General features: G+C 48.0%; 1 long non-coding RNA gene across 1 annotated transcript; it reads left to right on the forward strand.

Moving 5' to 3' along the window:
- The first annotated feature begins 7,274 nt into the window (after positions 1-7,274).
- On the forward strand, positions 7,275-8,923 carry LOC144312173 (uncharacterized). Its single transcript, XR_013377602.1, has 3 exons — positions 7,275-8,030; positions 8,216-8,555; positions 8,668-8,923. It is a non-coding gene; the product is annotated as an uncharacterized LOC144312173 (long non-coding RNA).
- The last annotated feature ends 8,300 nt before the right edge of the window (positions 8,924-17,223 follow it).

The raw sequence follows: 17,223 nt of genomic DNA on the forward strand, positions 1-17,223 counted from the left end.
AAGCAGGCTCCATGCACCGGGAGCCCGACGTGGGATTCGATCCCGGGTCTCCAGGATCGCGCCCTGGGCCAAAGGCAGGCGCCAAACCGCTGCGCCACCCAGGGATCCCTCCAGGAGGCATTCTTTTGACAGAGTCTGACAGATTGAAGCCACAGAGTCAGCCCATCTTTCCTCTCCATCTCCCTCTCTTTGGGTCAACACCCAAATAAGCTACCTCACTCACGTACTTGCCTCAGGATCTGCCTTGCAGGGAACCCTGATGAAGTCACTCCCACCAGAATTGCAGGTTCTTGGAAGCCACTATTCTCTCAGGCTGTGGCACGTTGCGTTTATGGTGTGAGCTGCACAAACTGTGGTGGTCACATTAGCAATGACCAAGATTTGGTGACATGGCAGGCTGTCTGCTGTGTGGACAGCCCTGTCGCATCATCCCAGTGATGTGAAGTGGAAATTTTTCTGATCCCCTTTCGACACTCAAGAAGATGGGGGGTGCCTGGGGTCACTGAGTGTGAGTCTCAGAGAGCTGTGGTGGATGGGTCAGCAGTGCCCCAGCTTTAGAGCCAGCTCGTGCTCCTTTGGCTCTTGTTTGTGGAGTATGGTGCTCACAGACCACATCCTGCAGGGTCCCTGGCAGCAGAAGTAAGAGGCCAATGACAAATCTAAACTGGACAAAACCAGACCAAGAGATTATGATGCAAGAGTCAAGCACTTCGGGAGCTGAGAAGTAAAGATGTAGAAGGCATTTCCTCTTGGAAGGGAGGAGTCCCTTCAGTTAGGATCCAGGGAATTATCCTTCTACGGCAAGTCCATAGCCTTAGGCATAGCCTGGGTGTGGCACACAAATGTCGGGGAGGTGGGTACAAGTGACCAGCCTGACTGTGGGAAACAGGTGTGACTCCTCCAGAAAGAGCTGGAGAATGAGAATGGGTCCCTCGTTTGAGGATTGGTCTGAAACTTCACCAAAGTTCTTGTGGGCAAGGGCTCCTGATCACCTATCATCCAGAAGAGAATATTCTTTAAACAAACACCATTGTGTTTGGATGCAAATGTGGCTTCAAGATGAATCCCCAGCTCTTCCCATCCAGCCTGGTCCTGCCCCGAAATCCTCCCTCCCCAGTGATAATTCAGAACTCTCTTTGGAGAAGGTGAGCTAGAGGGAAGGGGGCACCAGGAAACTGGTCTGACCCTGCTTAGAAATTTCAAACAAGGCCTAGGTGGCAAACCCTGTGGGGCCTGGGCCAAACTGGGTGTAGCCCTTGGGGGTGGCCCCATGGTATTGGTTATCACATGCACCTGGTCATGACTCCCCTTGGTGGAGGCCTCCACAGGGCATCACATGTGGCATGTCTCCACAGATAGCCCTCTGGGAGTCTGAGACACACCAGCTCCTTGCCCTGAACCAGCAGGGTGTCCTTCCAAAATGTCATGGATGAGGGGTCTGAGAAGGGTGTCAAGCAAGAAGGCAATTCAGAAAGACAAAGGAAAACAATTTTATTAGCAGAGAGTGCCAAAACCAGAATATTTGTTCTTCTACACGGACCAAAGCTCCTAGTGTTCTTTGAGTAATATTTAATCAAAGGAGTGTTTTAGGTGGGTAGAAAAGTAAACACCTGAACCCAGGATTGACTGAATTCTCTCCAGGGAAAACATCCTGGACACAAAAACCATTAATTCTCAGGGGTCCTGTATCTACTGTCTTCAGAGAAGGGAAGGAGAATGAATCCGATGGTCTTTGGCTCAGCGAGGTCAGCTGGCAATGATCTGGTGCCGTAGGTCTCCGGTGCTCCAGGGAGCCCAGAGCTCAGATAGGCCCTGATGGGTGCCTAACTTTCCCACTGGGAGTTTCCTTGAGAAGCTGAGGGTTCTGATGCTCTTTTGTGAGGCCAGGACGTGGGGGCCAGGCATTGTGATTTAGCAGCCACTTATTCCTCTGGGAACTAGGGCTTTCAGAAAAGGTTTTGATAGAGAGAGAGGAGGGATGCTTTGGGTTGAACTGTGTCACCCCCAAATTCATATGCTGAAGGCATAGCCATCAGTACCTTGGAGTGTCAGAGTGTGACCCTTTCTGGAAATAGGGTCAGAGAGGATGTAATTATGACGAGGTCACACTGGAGGAAACTGGGCCCTAATCCAGCAGGCCTGGTGTCCTTATAACAGGGGAACTGGGACACAGACAGGCACACTTGGAGAGCGCCACGTGAAATGAGGCAGGGATGGGGTGATGCTTCCACAGCCAAGGAGCACTGAAGCCTCCTGCAAATCCCCGAGGCTGGCCGGGGGTCTGCTGCTCGGCCCTGGGGGGGAGCCAGCCCTGCCCACACCTACGGCTCAGGTGGGACACTATGAACCTGTGCTGTAAGTCACCAGGGCTGGGCGGCTTCTCCCCGCAGTGTGCGCAGATGGATACAATGGGGGCCGCTGTGGGGAAGCGCGGGAGGAAACAGGCCACCCCGAGGAAGGGGTGGCAGCCCAGGGGCTGGCAGCCAATGACAACGAGCAGTCCTGAGGGCCGGTTGGGAGCCAGCACTGGCTTCTCCAAGGGAGGGGTGACCTTCACCTCTCTGCACACCTGCTCAAGACAGAAAAGAAAGCAAAGCCCCTGCAATCTCCCTCCAGCAATCTGCTCACACCACAGAGGAGGAAGAGAAGATGATTCATATTGTTATCTGAGGTCGGATGGAGACAAACGCTCTGGGTGATCACCAGCCACTGGAAAGAAATAGGAACTCCCAGCATGCCTTGGCCACTTCTGGCAAAGCTCAGTATTCTATCTGCCTCCTACCTGCCTCCTTTTAGGATTTGCTGATGGATCTTGGTTTCCTGCCATGTGGAAAAACCCTCATGATAATTCATTATTCTTCCAAAGAGTCTCCCTGAAAGAGGTTTCATGATCTAGAGTTACAGTTTCACACTGGAGTACGGAGGAAAACCCCAGAACACTGAGCCTGACTATCTGGAGGACAAATATCCATGGGGGGCAGAAATGATTTTAGTCTGAGAACACAGCACATCAGAGCACCCTTTACTGACACTAGGACCTCCCCGTGAGTTTCCCTCATGAGTGGTGGCCGAGGGAGGGGCTTGCCAGGCCAGGCACAGAACTTTCCATGGCCATTTCTGAGGCTCCGTGATGTTGGCCTCCCCCATCTTTCCCATCTCGGTCTGTGGCTTGACCTCTTGCCGAGTGTTGTGAACCAGAGGCCCCAGGTTGACTGTCCAACCTGTCTATCTGCTACAGCAGTAGCAGGGAACTGTTCTAACTCAAGGTACCCATCTGAACGTGTCTGCCTCAGCAGCCACCTCCCCAACACACACACACACACACACACACACACACGCACACACACATGTTCCTCCCCTTTCCTTCCTTACTCAGCTAATAGCACGAACATCCTCTTGCTCACCCAGCCTCAAAACCGTAGCATCATCTGTAATCTTGCCTCACCTGAATCTGCCAAGTGCAGGCCGTTGGTGATCCCTGGTAGTCTACCTCCCACATGTCTTCATGTCTTTTCATTCCATTTGGTTTTTCCAGAGTTCAAGTCTTCACTGTGTCTCCCTTAGAAAATGCAGCAGCCTCCAGATGTCACTATCACCCACCTCCAACCTTCCCCACCCTGATCCATCTGTCCTGAACCCCAGAGTCACCTTCACAAAGTACAGCTGCCCAGCCCAGATCCCTTCAATGGCTCCTCACTGTTGTATTTGAGATGCTCTGCAACCTGGGGAGTGGGGGTGGGGGGCGCAGGGGGCAGGAAATTCAGCATGGTGTGTGTGGTGAGCAGAGAGCTTTCCCCCTACTTGCCCCTTGTCAGGGGACTGGTGGGGGAACAGTTAGCAAAAGAGAAGAAAGAAAATGCTAGTCCATTAGGATAACACTTCCCTGGAATTATGCTCTAAGGAAAGCATACATGGTCTTGCACCTGTTCCACTCTGAGACACCTGAAGGAACAGGACAGAGGGAGAAGCAAAGCGGGCCCAGGCAGGCCATGGCAGAGGTGAGGAGAGAGCTGGGGCACCCACGTGCCTTTCAGTTTCTGGGTCAGTATTGATGCCAAGTCAGTCTGAGCCTATAATGAGACTCCAGCAAAAGGGGCACCGTGTCTCAGGTCCACCACGTGCCAGGGGTGATGCTGGGCAGGGGATGGTAGTAACAGTTGGGGTTAATGATTCTCTTCCTCACCTCGTGCTTGTGGTAGAACCAGGGCAGAGATGAATCTTGAGAAAGACCATGACTGAGATTACCGGTGTTCGGCCACAGGTACTGAGTAGATGCTTGTTGAACTGAATAAAGGCAAGAACGAGCAAGTGGGTATAGTGAAAGCTGCCTTTACCTGGACTCCTCTGCAGTAACCAGCATGGTCTTAGATCTCATTGCTTCTCCACAAACAGCTAATGTGTTCTTTTCATGGAGCTTATGATTATAATAATGTTATGTCATGATTTTTTACCCACCTCCTATGGGGAGGATGAAGGGAAATGCCCAGAGCTTACTACAAATATATTTTCTGATTATTCCAGGCAGCATCAATCATTTGGATCTCTCTAACCTGCACTGGGCTCCATGGGGAAGTCCAGCCGGCAAGGCTGCTTTCCTGGAGGATGCTCAAGAGCATCTTGGGTTCTGTGGAGTACCTTTTGGTTACTTTTGCACATAGTTATGCACATACTTGATCTAGTCCTCTGGACATTGGAGGTGTAGGCAATATTGACCATGGCAGACTGGCTTTCTAGATGAGGAGAGGCACTTAAAAAAAAATTATTTATGTATTAGAGAGAGAGCACCAGTAGGAGTAGGGGAGGGCAGAGGGAGAAACAGATCCCCACTGAGCAGGGAGCCCGATGTGGGGCTCGATCCCAGGACCCTGGGATCTTGACCTGAGCCAAAGGCAGATGCTTAACTGACTGAGCCACCCAGGCACCCCAAGGAAAGGCACTTTTAAGGAGATAAAAGCCCACCCTGGGCCACAGATGTCATTGGGTAAAGACCTGGCTGTGCCCAGAGCCCAGGATGCTTCTTGCCCCATCTGGGGGAGAGCAAGTTCCCATCAGGCTTCCCAATTCTTGGTGAAAGGATTCCTGGGGTTGTCTCCTTCTCTCCCATGGAACAGAGGCTTGTTCTTGCCCCTGAGATCCTGAGGCAGGAAACCAGGATTAGTTTGGCTCCAGGCCAAGGCAATCTTGTCCCCTCGGAGCAGCAGTAAAGCCTTGACACAGCCTATGCCACCTGGGACTTTGTCTAGAAACTTACATGGACGTCGTCCCTCCCTCCCCCACTTCCATGGCCTACTTACCCGCCCCCTCCCTGGTCAAAGTTTGACTTTCTTTTCAAGCTCACAGCTTTTGCAAACCGCTGGAGAGAAGAAATCAGTCTGGAATTTTAAGCCTCTCAGCATAGTTGGCTCTGCCTGCAAACCGGGGGAGGAGAGAAGCAGGGATAGAATCGCCCTCCAGTCTCCTTGCTCCTGGGTGGGGGAGAGACGTGGTTCAGATTAGGGCCCCGGGCTGCTGCCTGAGGTCGCTTCCTTGCCGACAGGGCTCTCTGGGCTCTCTCACAGCTCCTCCTGCTGCACCACCGCGAGGTGCCCTCATACTCAGGACAGCCTGGGCTGGGTTGTTGACAGCTCACCGTGTGCCCAGTGTTGTGCAAAGTGCTTGGAATGCGCGTTATCTCCCATCACGCTCACCATCAGCCTTGTGCATCTCCCTCACTGAGGGGATGAAGGCTCAGAGTATTCGCGGTGCTTGTCTGAACCACCTATAAACCCACTCTGTCTGACTCCAGGCCTGAGCTCTTAATGGGACCAGGTCTCAGGGTCTGGATACACTGGTCCCATTGGAGGGTGTAACCCAGAGAGTTTGCTTTCTGGAAACCTCTTTTTTTCCTGCGGACTTATTCTAAGACCTTTGATCAGACACTCCTCCTGATGTACCTTTTTGTTCTTGCCTTGGATATGGGGTCTGATGTTAGCCTCTACCAGTTCTTGGAAGTCCAGCACCTTCATTTTCTAACATCCAGTATCATGGCCTCAAAACATAGAGGGATGGAGTGACCCAGCACAAGAGGCTGGTAAATAGGGTGGAGTAGAGGTTAACAGTGGGACCTTGCAACTGGTCTGCCCAGGTCCAAATGCTGGTCCTACTTTCTGTGTGATTTAACCCCTCTGTGCCTCAGTCTCCTCATCTGGGATGTCTGGGTGCTATGGGCTGAGTCGTATCCACCCACATTCCTATGTTGAAGTCCTAACCCCCAGTGCCTCAGAATGAGACTATATTCAGAGATAGGGTCTTGAAAGAGGTAATTAAGGTAAAAGGAGGCCCTTACAATGGGTCCCGATCTAGTCTGACTGGTGTCCTTACAAGGAGGGGAAATCGGGACATGCAGAGAGACCCTGGGGATGTGTGTACACAGAGGAGAGGCCATGTGAGGACACATCAAGAGAGTGGCCGTCTGCATGCCGAGCGGATTGGCCTCTGGAGAAACCAACCCTACCAACACCTTGATCTTAGACCAACAGCCTCCAGAACTGTGAGAAAATAAATGTTTGTTTAAGCCTCTCAGTCTGTGCTACTTTGTTCTGGCCGCCCAGCGGACGAAGGCAGGGGTCTGTTCACAACTGTACCTCTACTGGACCCGTTCCAGTTACGATCACTTCATTCTGGAATCAGACTGTCTGGTATCAAATTCCTGCTCAGGCCCTTCCCAACCGTGTGATCCTGAGCAAGTCAGCTCCCTAAGCCTGGCGTTCAGCCCGTAGGAGGAGGACGCATAAAGCGCCTGCCTTGCAGGGCCGCTGGGAAGTCCGAAGAGTCCGTGTGCCTTAAGTGAAGCAGACACAGAGCAAACGGGCCAGCGGGGATTTGCGCACAGCTCGTCCGGTTGGTTCCACGGCAACTGTAACCAGAGTCACTCCAGGGCAAGTCTGTGTTCTTTTTCATAAACTGTATCTCTCTAGTCCATCAAAAGTGACCGGTTGTGAAATGCAGACACAAAAGTAAAACAGCTCTCTGAGTGTCAGCTCCCAGGCCGGACCCCCCCCTCCCACTTGCCTGGAGCCAGAGCGGCGGGTCTGTGTGGCCACGGGCCTGCCCTCTCCCCTGGCTCACTCGGCTTCCTGCTTCCAGCTCGTGCACAGTGCACGGCTTCCAGGGAAAACAGCTGAAAACCCCAGGATAAACAGTAGTGCTTTACCTCGTGTTAGGCAGACCCTAAAAATGGGACCAAAACTAGCATAGGCCGTGGCTCATTCCTCAAAGGAAGCAGCAGTCTCTCTTGTGGCCCATAAGGCAGGAGAGGTTTTGGAAGTCGCCTTGACTCTTTCAGAAGGCGCTGGGGGCGGCCCGCGGGCCAAGGCCTGTTACCTGTGCAGGTGCTGGGACAGGTGTAGGTCGATGTCCTCAGGAACCCACTGGGCTCTTAGCACAGGCTCCAGGGTTTCCCACCTCGCCCCGGAGAAGCCGGAGAAGCCGGAGCAAGGCCTTGTGAGCAATTGAGAAACCAGGGGACCGGCGGCGCTCTCCTCCCTCTCCCGGCAGGGGCAGGTGTCACCAAGCGGGAGTGAGCGTCCAGATGGGGAGACAGAGCTCCTGCTGGCCTGACTGGCACGCGGCTCCCCAGGATTTGGCCCGGGGCACATCCTGGCACGTCGGGCTCCGCGCTGGCTGCGTTATAAGAGCCTCATTTGGGCAAATACCTGTTGACTTAGGCGCTACCTGGGAGCGATCTCTGAAGCCCCCGCTCCGGTGCTCTGCTTGCCAGCTGCCGAAGCACCCTGCACGGCTCATGCCCTGGCTTCCTCATTGCTCCCGCTGGGCTGTCTACTCCTTGCGCTCTCCTAGCTCGGCTCCGAGTAAATAATTCACCACAGGCCGAAATCGAAGATGTAGCCAAGAGAGAAGGAGAGAGAGAGAAAACCAGGGAGCGGCAGTCCTGCGCACTGGATGGGCACGTCTGCTTTTGTGAGGACAGTCACAGCCTCTGCGGCGGGGCATCCTCGCCAGGCTGGTCCCTGGACCACCCGCCGCCTGAGGTCTTTCCACTTTTACTCCATTGCCTCATTGCAGCAAAAGGGTTTCAGCTCCTGAGAGGAAGGCGGGGACTTCTGGGGGCAGCCCGACCCATATGCTGGATGTTTAGAAGGAAAACTAAGAAATCAGGACAAAGAGAGAGGAGAAGGGGATTTTCACTGCTTCTTTCCTTTTTTCCCTTTGGCAGGAGGAGTGCTGAGAAAGAATCGCCAGGATTCAAGTGTCCGCTCCAAGTGAGGCCATTTAGTACGAATTCCCTATTTCCTTTCCCCTGCCTTCCCTTTTGGTCCATCATGGGAATGTCTGGATTTTCCCGTAACTCGTCAGTGGTGCAGGACTTCCCCTGGCAGTCGGTGAGAGCTGCTTCTGAAGACGTTCTGGTGTTTCTCTGACACTACTTCCCAGAGCTTCAGAAAATAGCACATGGCCCGAGTGACTCAGGTTCTTCCAGTGAAACTGCTCCATCTTAATTTACCCATTTCACAGCTCAAAAGAAGACAGAGAGAGAGGTTGCAGGCCCACTTCAGGTAGGTCTGGCCTGCACGCCCAGAGATCTGGAGCCCTGCAAGGGGAACACTTGGAAGAAAAGCAGAAAAGATGCTGGCTTGACATGTCCTCCTCTAAAAATTGTTATTACAGCTCCTGAAGCCCCAGGAAAGCCCTCATGGATGGGAAGCGACAGAATAGGACTCACTGCCTCTTGGGTGCCTGCACCTGCCACTGACAGGGCATGGGATGGAGCACCAGAGCTGGAGCCGCCCACCACCCCTTCCACTCCCAGAGTGACTGGGGCAAGTCCCTGCCCTCTCCAGACCCTTGCTCTGAGAGGTGCACTAGCAGGGAGGGCCTGGAAGTTCCACATGGGAGTCGCCAGGTTAGTAATGTGGTGCAGGGTCCCCCCATCCTCTATTTATTATCATTTATTATAATATATAATATATTTATTATTTTTATATAATACAACTTAATTATATTTCATATTTCTCTATTATAATGTACAATATAATTTCTTATACTTTATATAATTTATTATTACAATTTACTTGTTTTTGACCAGGTCATGATAGCAAATACTGACATGGCATTTACTCTGTGCTGGACCCTGCTCTAAACCATTACATATACTAATTCATTTGATCCTTACAACTCAAGAGAGAGATGCTACTATGACCATTCCCATTTACAGAGGAGGATGTGAGGCACAAAGAGATTACAGTTAAAAAAATGAACAGATGAAGAGATAAAGCCAGGAGAGATTATCTTCTCTGAGTTAGACGGCAAGGGGCAGAGCTGGGTTGGGAATGTAGACAGCCTCCGCCCAGCCCAGTGCCCTCACCCTGCTCTACTCTCCAGACTCCTCTGGAGGCTACGACTGTCAGTAGACTTATGTATCTTTAAAAAAAATACTGCAGGGTATTTATACATTTATATACACACATGCACATATATCATATACATACAGAACAGAGATAATATATTTTTTCTTTCTTCAAATAGTAACATTTATACTCACCTTTTTTGCACCAAAGACAAGAATGTGATCTTTCCATATCAGTTTATTCTTTTAAACAACTGCAGAGCATAGTTCATTGTATCAGCCGTAATTTATAACCTACTGCCTACTGACTCACATTTAGGCTGTTTCCATTATTTTACTATTATGACAATGCTGCAATGAACTTCTTGTAGCTACATCATTTTGTGCAAGTGAGGCTGTGGCAAGCAGACTGGCTCTCCCTCAAGATGTTCATGCTCTAATTCCTTGAGCTGGTGAAAATGCTACGTCCCCTGGTGAAAGGGACTTTGCAGATGTGATTATGATTATGAACCCTAAGAAAGAAAGGTTATCCTAGGCATACCGTTTAATCATATGAGCCATTAAAAGCACAGAACTATTTCCAGCTAGAGGCAGGAGAGATGAGAGGTTGACAGAAAGATTTGAATCTTGAGAAGGATTCAGTCCACCATTATTGGCTTTAAAAACGGAGGGAACCAAGAGCCAGGGAATCTGGCAGCTTCTAGAAGCCCTGGCCAACAGCCAACAAAGGAAGGGGGACTTCAATGCTATGATTGAGTGGACTGAATTCTACCAACAATCAGAATGAGCCTGGTAATGTATTCTTCCCCAAGACTCTCCATAAGAGTCAGGCCACCAACTCCTTGGTTTCAGCCTTGTGGGTCCTGGAAGCAAGAAACTAGATGAGCCTTTTAACTCTCTAAGCTACACAACCATGAGATAATAAACCTGTGTTATTTTAAGCAATAATTTGTGGTAATCTATGACAGAAGCAAGAGAAAAACACCCTGTGGAATAGTAGAAGAGCAGGGTCGAAGAGTATATGCATTTAGCATTTTGGTAGATACTGTCAAACTGCTGTCCTTGGAAGTATGACCAATTTACAGTTTCACCAGTTATATAGGCGGGGCTGTTGCCCCACGTCTTCACTCACTTAGTATGTAATCAAACTTTCAGAACTTTGCTGCTTAGAGGAGATTGTCCTGAACTTGCACTTAGACAGCGAGAACACTGCTTCAATTTAGATTCTATGACCACTTGGAGTTGTTTTGGGTGCAGATAGATTCCTAATAGAAAATGCTAGGGTTCTCTTGGGGCGTGCCACTGTCAAACAGGCTTAAAGAGACAGCTCTGTTATCTGTCCTCTGCAACGAGAAGCAGTTAGGGAAGGTCTTGAGATCGGCCCCAGCTTGGGTGGAGCTTCCGGCCATGGAGTGTCAAGCCAAGGAAGACTAAAGTTAGTGACCCAAGTGCAGCTCGCCACAAAGGAGGAGTCCACGTGTTGTCTCCTTGGGAGTAAGGGCAGGACAAAGGCAGTCTGAAGCCAGTTGCAAAAGATGGAGCGCATAGGACAGTGTTATGGAAAATACAGAGCTTTCGGAAGAGCCCAAAGGCCCCGCTGGGTTTGGACTCAGCAGTCAAAGGATGGTGACCTCTGCAAGGGAACTGGGAGGGCAGAGGATCTGGCTGACTTAGAAACAGGAGCTCAGCCCCAGACACTGTGGGGTCCGTTGAAGGTGGGCATCAGAAGCCTCAGTCCCTTCTTGTCTGGCCTCACCTAGAGCAAGAAGCAGATGGCAAGGCTGGGAGAGTAAGAAGGCTGCTGAATGTCGGAAGGCCTCGCTAGCAGAGACAGCTGTGGGGAAACCCAGCCAAGCAGCCTTAACACATAGAGCGCCCCCTATGGGCCGATGCTACAAGCCTGTGAGAAAATCAGAGGGAGTCCACTAGCTTCGACACCATCCAGTCAGTCTTTCCAGAGGATCCATTACAGTGGAACTGAATTTCATCCTGGCTCACTCACCAGCTATGAGACCTGCCTGAAGATGCTTACAGTCCTAGAGCTTCACTGTCTGTACCAGAAAATGGAAACCTTTGGGGCTGTTGTAAGGATGAGAAATAAACATACATAGAAACACAATATACGTATACATATTTGCGTGAGTATTTGTGTGTGTACACTTATATGCATGTGTGTATACACATACACGCACATATATTTATATACATACACACAGACATATATGCATATGTGAGTATACACCTATGTGGCATGTATACGCACACAGTACCTATGCATGTGCACATACATACTTATGTACACACACATGTATGACAGAAAGTGAGCATTTGTGTACATGGTAAGTACTCAGTAAATGCTAGTCACTATAGTTTCAGAATTAATAAAAATGTATCTGAGGGGCACCTGGCTGGCTCAGTTGGTGGATCATGCGACTCTTGAGCTCAAGGTTGTGAGTTCAGGCCCCACATTGGGTGTAGAGATTACTTAAGAATAAAATCTTTTAAAAAATAATAAAATTATCTGAAAATCACCTAGTGTATTTACAGATGGGAAATCAAGGCTCAGGAAAATCTGATGATACGCCTAGAGCCAGGCCACCAAAGACATGAACACTGATCTCCCCCTAAGCCCCAGCATGGTGCATTTTCACCCTGACTACCTCTTGTCCAAATACCTAAGAACAATGATAAGCCCCCTTTGAGGAGGCATCCTTTTCAGGGAAGCCTCCTTTCTAGGGAGAGCACTACACCACTGGGACCCATTAGCTCAGTATCAGAGCCTATGCTGTTGGTTATGATGCTCCCCCTGTAGTCCTGTGTTCCCCTGTGGAGTTAGGATTTGGGCAATGAAATACAGAACTCCCAGGGATATGTCACCATGGCAAACAAAAGTTGCAGAACCAAGTCATTTTCTTTCTTGGGAAGAAATAGAAAGGATTAGTATAATTGACCTCTCCCTTGGACAGAGTGAATGCTAGAGAAAATGAAACTTTGAAAGGAATAATTTTTAGATTATTTATCTAAGTATCTCCCAAACGTCAGTTCACACACTATTGTCATGGAGTCACCTGGGTGCCGATTGAGACTACAAAATCAGGGATCCCTCCTTGACCTGCTAAACTGAATCTCAAGGGATGAGGTTTGGGACGCTGATGTTTGTCAAGCTCTTCTGGGTGATTCTGATTTGTATTTGGGGGTGGACGCTGCTGTCGGGATCCTTGAGAGAAGGCAGTCCTTCAGACTGCTTCCCTGAGTGACGCCCGCCACCCCCCCCCCCCCCCCCACCAGAGCCAGCCTGTTCTGCTGGTGGCACACAGCCTGAGTAGAAAGCTCCTTTCCCGGAGCCATACTCCTCCCTCTAACTGCCACCAGTTCAACATGCTTTCCAGAAAAGTCAAACTCGACGCTTTCATCAACATGACAGCCTTCAAGTGTTCAGTGTGAAGTGAGCAAGTCTAGTCTTTGCTGTTCGCCAGACTCCTCCTGGGATACTGGGGCCTCTTTCCATCTTTCTGCTGCCCTCACAGTGATGCCCACTGAGGTCTCCTTCTACAGCACGGTGCTCTTTTCATTCAAAGGACTTGTTTCCTTCTATGCTGGAGTTAACTAGGGGTTCTGCTGTCACCATCCTCGTGTGCTCGAGAGTGCCAGCAGCTCAATGTGTCACTCTGGTTCCATGTATATTAACAGGAGTCTCCTGCAGACAAAGGCTTGATCCAGTGATTGCTATGGTGTAGGAATGTGAGCAATCTGCAGGTGGAGGGGCACAGGGCCAGGGAGAGTCTCAGCGTCTCTGTTATATCATCTATGTCTACAATAAACTCTAAATCTGAGATGATGGCATGAGACATCTATATGTCACTGTCTTGTCTTTTGAATATTCCAGTTGTCTTGTTTCCTGCCCTGTTCTGGCCAGTTTTTGCTATTGCAAAATTGCATTTCCTCTCATTTCTATTTTTACTCATTTTATCTGTAGGACCAGACATAGCTTTTGATCTTAGCTACCGATGTCCCTCTCCACCCCACAGTTACATGTGGGAATGTTCCATGGAGATGTGGGTTATGGATCAAGTTCTCCAGAAGCTTCTGTGTTCTCAGACACCAGACCTATAATTCAGGTGACAAGTGGAGTGTGGCTGTGGGGAACAGCATATGTAGCTGAGGAAACACTTCCAGTGACAGCCAAGGGATCAAAGACCAATAAATCCACTTAACAGAAGACAAAATGGAAACTCAGAAAAGTAAAATGACATTTCTTAGACTGCAGTTAGTTGTAAAAGAAATAGAACTTGTAAAAGTTATGTGGCATTTTATTATTTTATCATATTTTTCATCAGGTAACACACATCAGTGGTTCAAAAATAAAAATGATGTAACATGATATATACTGAGATGCATATTCCAACCCTACCTTCTTCTTCTCCTCCCACCTGCTCCAACGTTACTTTCTTTTGTAGTATTTCTTCATGCAGATATCAGCAAATATAAGTGTATATGATTATTTTTCTACCCTTTTTTTTCCCAAAGGTTGCAGATGGAATATGCTACTTTATTTTGTTTTTTCACTTAGGAAATCCTGGATAGCTTATAATCATCATAATTTTCTTAAAATTGTATTTATTTGAGAGAGAATATGAGAGAGAGAGAGAGGGAGAGAGAGATTATAAGCAAGAGGAACAGGAAAGAGAGTAACAGACTTCTCATTGAGCAGGAAGCCCAATGAGGAACTCAATCCCAGGATCTGGGGATCATGATCTGAGCCCAAAGCAGACCCTTAACTGACTGAGCCACCCACGTGCTCCATCATAATTTTTTATAGCAGCATTTCATGCAGTCCTTCCTATGGATCTACCAGAGTACCTTCTAACAGTTTGATTGAGATTAAAGTCACATACCATAATTTTTTAGGGTATATAATTCAGTTTTTAGGGTATATATTCAGTTTTTTTTAGGGTATATAATTCAGTTTTTAGTATATTCAGAGATGTACAACCTTTAAACACTACTGTAGTATTTCAGCCAGTCACCTATGAAGAAACAACTTGGGTTATTTCTAATCTGTTACTATTAAAAAAAAAAGATACAAGGAGCATTCTAGTTTACAGCTCTTTGTGCAATTCATGGGTACTTCTCTAGGATAAATGGCTGGGAGTAGAGGCTCAGCAGGAGTGAAGGTGTGTCCATCTGGAATTCTGGCGACTACTTGTTCCTCAGGTCGATTGTACTTTAGCATAGACCATGAGGGAGACGGTCATTCCTCCTTGATACCCTCCACTGCCCCCACAGGCCAGTGTGGAACATTATTATTCTTTAAAATTTTTGCTATCTGAAGAGTAAAAAATGACGTCTCATTGTTGTTTCCATTAGTCATCTATTATAGTTTCATTCTAAAAATATACTTTCTGTTCTGGTAGCCAGCCTCCAAGATGGCTCCAAGTGATCTTAGCCTGCCTTATACATTCTCTTCCCACAGTAGATCAGGGCAGACCCATATACCTCAGAGAATGTGGCAGGAGCAAGGTATGTGACTTCTCTGGCCAGGTCATAAAATGCCCCTTCACCTGCCTCTTGGCTTGCATGCTCTAGGGGGACAGCTGCAGTACAGTGAGGGCACACTGTCAAGAGCCTGCAAAAAACCTACTACCGAGCACCAGCTTGCCAGCCATGTGAGTGAGCCAGCTTCAGAGCAATTCTTTAGCCCTGATTAAACCTCCAGATAACTGTGGCCCCAGCTGGCAATTCACTGCAACCTCAGGGAAAGTCTTGAGCCAGAACCATCCAACTGAGCCACTCCTGAATCCCTGCTTTCAGAAGCAGGAGAGATAATAAATGGTATTTGTTGTCTTAGCCTCTAGAGTGATTTATTATATGGTGATAGATAACCACTATATTCAATGAATGTGCAGAGAAGAACTGCTAACTCTTAGCATGTTTTAAAAGATGACAATATGGAACGAGTTATAAATTCACATACCTTAATGTAAATCAAGTACTTTTTAATCTCAGCTTTAATTGTTATTGATGACTGCTTGCTCCTGTATTCTGTTTTAAAGAGAAAATATTAGGGGTGCCTGCATGGTTCAGTCAGTTAAGCATCTCATCTTGATTTTAGCTCAGGTCATGGTCTCAGGGTCGTGAGATGGAACCAAGTGTCAGGCTCTGTGCAGAGCGTGGAGCCTGCTTAAGAGTCTCTCTTTCCTTCTCCTTCTGCTCCTCCCCAGTTCTCTTAAAAAAAAATTTAAAGAGAAAATATTAGCATGCATATTTACACAGGGTGCCTCATCTCATTCGTGGTTCCTGAACTATCCAGCCCAGCCCAGCCCAACTTTGCAAGGCTTCCCAGGTGTTTTGGGTCAAAACTATTAACTCCTTCAAAAACCTTTTCTTTTCTTTTCTTTTCTTTTCTTTTCTTTTCTTTTCTTTTCTTTTCTTTTCTTTTCTTTTCTTTTTTTCTTTTCTTTTTCTTTTCTTTTTCTTTCTTTTTTTTCCCTGAAGGTTCCTATTGTCTGTTCCATGGTACTTGGTTTCTAGTACAAGTGTTTCTGGACATGTGTTCTGGCAGTGGTCAAAATTGCTTGATTGTTTCCTTTTCAAATGGGACAGTGATTTTGTTTTGTTTTGTTTCTACCTGACCCACTTCTCCAGCCCAACACCTGCCCTTTCTAGATTCCTTTTGACTGAGCCGTCATCTGTATTTTGCATTTACACAGATAGCTTAACAATAAATTGATAGCGACCAGAAAATCAGTAGTTGGCACTGGCAGGCACTTCTGTCAGAAAAGCTATTAAATTACAGCCACATTCTATACTTTAAAAAACAACTTGGTTATAGAAGAGCCTGGTGAAGAAAGGCAACATTCACAGAGGGTTTCCTTATGAACCTGAGGCAGCCTGCTTGTCAATAAATATACTCCCTTCACTTGGACACAGCCTTGATGCAGAGGTTACTTTGCACAAAGCATTAAAGATTGCGCACGAATTGCCCTGCCAGGGTTCCAGTAGTTCCAAGCCTGGCTTTTCCAGAGACTATTCAGAGTGGCCAGATCTGTCTATTTTAAAGATCTAAGAGCTCACTTTAAAAGACAAGTTTTGAAATAGGGATATACGAATATTTTCCTTGTAGCTACAGTTCCTCTTCCATGTAGAGGTGACTTCTTCCAGAGATGTCAAGGTGTGCTGACCAGTATGGTAGCCACTGGCCATGTGCAGCTATTTCAATCTAAATTCAGGGCAGCCTGGTTGGCTCAGCGGCTTAAGTGCCACCTTCGGCCCAGGGTGTGATCCTGGGGACCTGGGATGGAGTCCCATGTCGGGCTCTCTGCATGGGGCCTACTTCTCCCTCTGCCTATGTCTCTGTCTCTCTCTGTCTCTCATGAATAAATAAAATCCTTAAAAAAATAAATTCAAAGTAATTCATATTAATCTAAGTTAAAAAATCAGTACTTTAATCACACTAGCCACATTTCAAGTGCTCAGGTAGCCACAGGTGACTGGTAGCTGTCGGCCTCAAGACCATTCCAGAGTCCGGAAAGTTCTATTAGGCAGCTCTGGTTTCGAGTTTTGACTGGTTCCTTTCGTGTGAAAACAAACAGAACAAAGCATGCCTACCCCCTCATCTCACAAAGGGGCAAAACTGCTTGAGTCAGGACTTTCCAACTCAGTGTTAGCTCATGTTGCCCTGAGTAGGGAGACACAATGGTTAAAAATAATCAAATTTTGAAAATTGAGTGTATGCAAAGCCAAGATGTAATTCTCTCTCTTGCTTGTTAAAAATAAATAACAACAGAAGAGGACACTAAGAAAACATGGGGTTCACTTACTGGGTGTTTGTGATATTTTGACAAATGGAGGAGAGGTAATGCTTTCCTACTTCATAG

Source organism: Canis aureus, chromosome 4, assembly GCF_053574225.1.
Source record: "Canis aureus isolate CA01 chromosome 4, VMU_Caureus_v.1.0, whole genome shotgun sequence".
NCBI classification, from domain to species: domain Eukaryota; kingdom Metazoa; phylum Chordata; class Mammalia; order Carnivora; family Canidae; genus Canis; species Canis aureus.